Here is a 7066-nt window from a genome sequence, read left to right on the forward strand (position 1 = left end):
GCAGCCCAGAATTGCATTGGCTTTTTTAGCTGCCGCGTCACACTGTTGGCTCATGTCAAGTTTGTGGTCAACCAAGACTCCTAGATCCTTTTCACATGTACTGCTCTCAAGCCAGGTGTCACCCATCTTGTATTTGTGCCTCTCATTTTTTTTGCCCAAGTGCAATACTTTACATTTCTCCCTGTTAAAATTCATCTTGTTTGCTTTTGCCCAGTTCTCTAATCTGTCAAAGTCGCTTTGAAGTGTGATCCTGTCCTCTGGGGTGTTAGCCACCCCTCCCAGTTTGGTGTCATCTGCAAATTTGATCAGTATGCCCTTGAGTCCATCATCCAAGTCGTTGATAAAGATGTTGAATAAGATCGGGCCCAAGACAGAACCCTGTGGCACCCCACTAGTCACTCTTCTCCAGGATGAAGAGGAACCATTGATGAGCACCCTTTGGGTTCGGTCAGTCAGCCAGTTACAAATCCACTGAGTGGTAGCATAGTCAAGACCGCATTTTACCAGCTTCTTTACAAGAATATCATGGGGCACCTTGTCAAATGCCTTGCTGAAATCAAGGTAGGCTACATCCACTGCGTTCCCTTCATCTACCAGGCTTGTAATTCTGTCAAAAAACGAGATCAGGTTAGTCTGACATGACTTATTTTTCAGAAATCCATGCTGACTATTGGTGATCACAGCATTCCTTTCTAGGTGCTCACAGACTGTTTGCTTAATGATCTGCTCCAGAATCTTCCCTGGTATTGATGTCAGACTGACTGGGAAATAATTATTTGGGTCCTCTCTTTTCCCCTTTTTGAAAATAGGGACAACATTTGCCCTTCTCCAGTCTGCCGGGACTTCGCCTGTTCTCCAGGAATTCTGAAAGATGACTGCCAGTGGTTCTGAGATCACATCTGCCAGTTCTTTTAATACTCTTGGATGCAGTTCATCTGGCCCTGGAGACTTGAATACATCTAAACTAGCCAAGTATTCTTGTACTATCTCCTTAGTTATCCTGGGCTGTGTTTCCTCTGCTGAATCATTTGCTCCAAATTCTTCAGGTCGGGCATTGTTTTCTTTATCGGAGAAGACTGAGGCAAAGAAGGCATTGAGGAGTTCAGCCCTTTCTGTGTCCCCTGTTTGCATTTCACCATCTTCTCCTCTGAGTGACCCCACTGTTTCTTTGTTCTTCCTTTTGCTACGAACATACCCATAAAAGCCTTTTTTGTTGCTTTTGTTGCTTTTTTGTTGTGATCAATAAGATGGTGGAACTGTGCTCTAATTTTAAAATGTATATTTAATTGTATAATGTAGGGCTTTTTTGTATTTGTTAATGCAATTTCTTTATTCCATGCTGCCCACTACCATTATAATGTTTTCGTGAATGTTGGTGGCATAGATATTTGCGCAAATAAACAAAAGTGCTTTAGGAGTAAAAACAAACACACGTACAATCTAATTTAAGAATGGCCCACAGTGTACAATCACCTTCTATGTTTCACTCTGACACCCCTTGGAAGCAAACAATCGTCTGGTTCACATGCAGTGTTAAACCACAGTTTTAAAATTAACTGTAGTTTAATGCACACAAATTGTTTTGCTCCTCGCTTGCTTCCGAATGTGCTGCAACAGTGTTTGGCTCATGTGAACCCAGACTCATGGTTTCACCTCCAAACAAACCATGACCAGAAGCCATGGTTTGTTCTTGACTTACCCGAGGATGCTGTTGGGCTACTCCAATGCATTGGGTATGTTTAAATGCCTTTTAAATAAGAAAAAAGATGGAAAACTAGGCTCAATTTCCCTTTAGACATTAAGCTCGAAAATTATGTGAGAAATAAAACAATACAAGATACACTTTCAACTACAGTTACCTCTCAGTCCTGTGGGGATTATTAGGGAGGCAAGAGAGGATATATTATTTAATAATATCCTTCCAAACTTGTGCTAACAAGTTCCATATTCTAGCAGAGTTCCAAACACCCCCCTTTTTAGATTACGCAGCAATCAGCTTGTTGCTGACTCATCTGAGTCTTACTATTAAAGATTCCTTCCTGGTAAAATTCCTGGTAAAATAGACTGGAAAGAGAAGCTGCTGAATTGCAACTCATTACCAAACTTAAAACCATGGAGAGACCTGGTCTGAACAAAGACATTGGATTCTTATCTCATTATACATGACTAAGCCATTTCTCACCTTCTCACCCCTTGCCTTTTCCTGCAAGACCTATTGCAGTCGTTAAGAGTCGTCAACCGGCTCATCTCAGCTATCTGCCAATCACCCATTCCCACCACCCTTCTGAGTAACACCCCTCCCCACCTTCTCACTATATAGAAGGATCTGGCAACTTCTGTTTCAGTGTATCTGAAGAAGTGTGCATGCACACGAAAGCTCATACCAAGAACTAACTTAGTTGGTCTTTAAGGTGCTACTGGAAGAAATTTTTTTATTTTGACTATGGCAGACCAACACGGCTACCTATCTGTAATATAAAAATAGTTTGCTCACAGATTCATTCAGGTTCACGGACATATCCCTGAAGGCAGGCCAAGTGACTGCGGCAAAGCAGTCACTTTTCCAAACACACAGCAACATCCATAATGGAGAACACACACACTGATCCGAACATGGAGGCCGTGCGCTCTTCCATGCTAGTACAACAGACCACACCCTCTTCAAGTCACATGTCCACTGTAGGAATGTTGTACTTGACTGCAGTTTTACATCCCACAAGCCCCAGCCACAAACATGCTCGTTCCTAAATTGTTGATATATCCATAGTGAACTGACGGCACGTCAAAGAATAAAGTAGTATCTGGATAAATAAAAAGAAGACTGTCTAAGCAAAGTGGTACTAAATTTCTCCCCCTAAAACACACAGTGCAGACAATAAAGTGTGCTTTTAAAATGTGAATTGAAAAGGTTTAGGTGTAAAAGTAACAATTCTTGCACTTATGAGGCACTCGCTTTGATACGGCACAAAGGTCCCTTAACACCACAAGAATCCAATTATGTAGCAATATTTTGGCTACTCCAGCGTTTTCCCCTAGCTTTGTAAGTGCATCCCAAAGCGGGGCTTTACATTTTGTAATGTCAGAGGGAAAGCAGTCAGCATTTTCGCAGCTTTGTCAATTGATAGTCAATAGAATTTCAGTGACCGAAGCCCTAGGTAGGGATGCCGCCGTTATAACATGGATGTTCCAAGAGAAAATAAGACTGGGGTTATCACTGTATCTGTAGGATGTGTAGTTCTGTGCTGCCACAGACAGACAAGTTCATGGAGGCAAATGCTCCCTCCAAATTATGAAGGGATAAATACTAACATGAAAGTTGAAAGGCAATAACATAAATCAAAGTAGAAGCCATGGATGGGAACTGATTCTGCAGATTTCCCATCTATCTATCTATCATCTATCTATCTATCTATCTATCTATCTATCTATCTATCATCTATCTATCAATCATCTATCTATCTATCTATCATCTATCATCTATCATCTATCATCTATCATCTATCATCTATCATCTATTATCTATCTATCTATCTATCATCTATCTATCTATCTATCTATCTATCTATCTATCTATCATCTATCTATATCTATCATCATCATCTATCTATCATCTATCATCTATCATCTATCTATCTATCTATCTATCTATCTATCTATCTATCTATCTATCATCTATCATCTATCTATCATCTATCTAATCTATCTATCATATCTATCTATCTATCATCTATCTATCTATCTATCTATCTATATCTATCTATCTATCTCAGATAAACATTTCACACACCTAAAATATCAATGACTTCCCTTCTTCTCTTTCCATGGTTCATTTTGCGTATCTTATAACCCTAAACAGGGCTGCCTTCAGATGTCTTCTAGAAGTCTGGTAGTTGTTGTTCTCTTTGACATCTGATGGGAAGACGTTCCACAGGGCGGGTGCCACTATCGAGAAGGCCCTCTGCCTGGTTCCTTGTAACTTGGCTTCTCACAGCGAGGGAACCACCAGAAGGCCCTCGGCGCTGGACCCCAGTGTCCAGGCAGAACAATGGGGGTGGAGAAATATGAGCAGATTTGATAATTTTGATAGGAAATGTATGCAAATTACTCAAGTTTGCAGAGGAAGAGTTGTTGGGGTGTAGGAGAAATTAGTTAATTAGTTAAATTTCAGAACTGTCTTTGAAAATTCCCAATTATGTGGAATGTAGAACTGCCAAGTTAATTAATACCGACTATCCTCCTCAATTTCTTTGAAACAATAATTGATATTGTTTGGAAATCAGAGGCATATTTACATGATATTTTAGTTGTACTTAGTTTCCTGTGTATTATGGTATCACTGATGAGCATTACAAGACCTTTAGAATGTGTCAGGCTAAAATTAATGCTGCAGTGTTTATTTGATTGGTTAGATGAAGCAATCAATTAGATTAACTAAGAATTGTCTTGTATGGTGTGTGTGTTTGCATGCATGTGTGTGTCAATTGGCAAGCACCATTTTATAAAAGGAATGCCCTCCTTTTCTCACCTAGGAAAGAGTCAATGGGTGCACCATGTGCACGTTCTCTATAAACAAGCAAACTGTGTTTATTGATGCAATACATTTTGTTTTACGCATATGCAAATTTATGCTAATTAAACCAAGAGACTGATTAATCAACCAAAAATATAGGATGAATCAATCTGAATTTATTTTATTGGGCTACTGCCCTAACACAAATGCTTGCAAAATTTATCTGTGCATGGATTTCAGTGGAGGAGGCACTCTTTAACCAGTCTCCTCAAACAACTGTTTGCATATATTATGCTAAAATACTAATTAAAGAACATCCCATTCCTGTAGTAGCATTATGGGAAATCATATGCCCCCTGGTTTCGCAGAGGCTAAGCTTTTACACGCTTTGCAAATAGAAGTTGATGTGTGGCACCATTTCTCTTTGTAAGCCTTTTAAACTAATTATTTGTAGGTTACTTAATAATCAGACAGAGTAATTTTACGCTTAGCAGAAGTTATATTGTTGTAAAAAAATGCCAATCATATGGTAGGGGCCATATTAAAGATGGAATGAATACCTCTAAGCTAATGGAAATAAAACCAATAAGCCCTGAAAACACTAAAGGAAACATTAATTCAGCTGGTGCCCTTTCGGTTCGCCTTAGGAATCATGAATAGCAAATCTGAAATCCTGTTTTTCTCTTGGGAAAAAATGGTGCCTGGAATATGATATAAACTATACTGATCAAATAAAAAGTAGAGCCTCGGGCGAAAACAGAGAGAAAGAAGTTACAACAAAGAAAAACAGCGAGTTCTATGAAATGGCACATTTATCAGTGTTTCCCAACCTTTTTTGGGCAAAGGCACACTTGTTTCATGAAAAAAATCTCGAGGCACACCACCATTATAGCCCCGTGACGTCAGCGTGCAGCGTCACGCCGGGAGGGACATGAATTGCTAGCAAATTACATAATCACCTCCTTGAGGGCTGGCTCATCTTCTCCGAAGGCAGAACCCCATTAATTAACAGCACAGACTCATACCATAGCCAAGACGAGGGGGGGAAACCTCAGTCATGCACAGTCATGCACATGTGGGGGCTAAATGAGGACGAAGACCGGGCAGAGAGCAGGGTTCAAATCACCCCACCTGGCCAGGACAATCCCTGGGTGCTCCCTTGGGCCACTCGCCTGACTCACCTCGCAGGGCTGTTGTTGCGAGGATAACACGGGGAGAACCACGTGCGCCCCCGGGAGCTCCTTGGAGGAGAAAGCGGGCGATGAATGCAATGCACGAAATATATGAGAGGCGACCAGGTTTTGCAGGTGAGGGGCCCCCGCCAGCCTCCGCTTCCAACACCCGGCGCAACGACGCCGAAGTTTCCCCCCGGGCTCGGCTCGGGGAGCAGCGCTGCTCCCCCCCGGCTCCCCTTTGCCCTCCCGGCTCTCTCTGCCGCCCACTGGGGACCCCCCTCACCTGCCAAGTCCGGAGCGCCGGTGGAAGTTGCATGCATGCATGCAGGGCGCTGCGTTGCCATTGCATTGCACTGCACACCATGCAACGCCTGCACGCATGCATTGCCTTGCACGCCCGCCAAGGGGTCTCCCCGCGGTCCGGTGCGTCCCCTCCGGCGCGGATGCAGCATTGCAAAAATAAACACACACACCCCGACGCAGCCCTACCTGGGGGGCAGCCTCCGCCTCCGCCGCGGGGGCGCAGGCAGGCTGCGCGGGGTCTGCGCGGAAGAGCCCCTGCCCGCCCGGTCGCCGCCGCTGCGCTCATTCCATGGCCGGGAGAAGAGCGCTTCAAACAAAACGCCCGGCCCGCCAGGCCACGCTGGGAAACGTAGTTTGCGCACCCCGCGCGGGCGCGGAGCCCAAGGGCGAGGGGACTATGGATCCCGGCAGCCCCCGCGCCGGGGATGGAGGGGGAGAGGCCGGGTGCAGGGATGGAGGGACGGGTGGGCGATCGAGTGAGTGAGTGGCAGCCGCCAAGCCTTGGCCGAGAGCCAGGAAGGGCCTCCCCGGAGGAGGAGGAGGGAGGCGCAGAGCGGGAGGGAGGGAGGGAACCCCAGGGGTCATCTAGTGACGGCGCCCCAATCGAAAATTTGACTTTAAAAAAAAAATCTTTCGAATTTTTTAATTTTTCCCGCGGCACATCAGGCAACATCTCACGGCACACTAGTGTGCCGCGGAACAGTGGTTGGGAAACACTGCATTTATACACCAACAAAGTAAAATTAGAATTTCCTTCCCTATTAACTTATACTAGCGGCGGAAGAAAAATAGCTATATTATAGACACAACATAAAATAGAACTAATGTTGAATGTAGGTGTATTTGAATCAGACAAATGGAGTCTCTACGTGTGCACATGATACATTATGCCGTTCACGATACAAAATGCATTCAATGAACACATAGATCCGCAAGTAAAAAGTGTCTGTAAGTAAAAGCCAATTTCTGATAATGAAACAACAAAGCAATCTACAGCCATGCTTCCATCCTAGGAGGCAGATTGGAGTTCAAATGGAGCTTGGTTAATCTGCTAGAAACCTGATGTTTCTTGCAATTC

This window comes from Podarcis liolepis (assembly GCF_965112155.1).
Source record: "Podarcis liolepis genome assembly, chromosome: 11".
Lineage (NCBI taxonomy): Eukaryota > Metazoa > Chordata > Lepidosauria > Squamata > Lacertidae > Podarcis > Podarcis liolepis.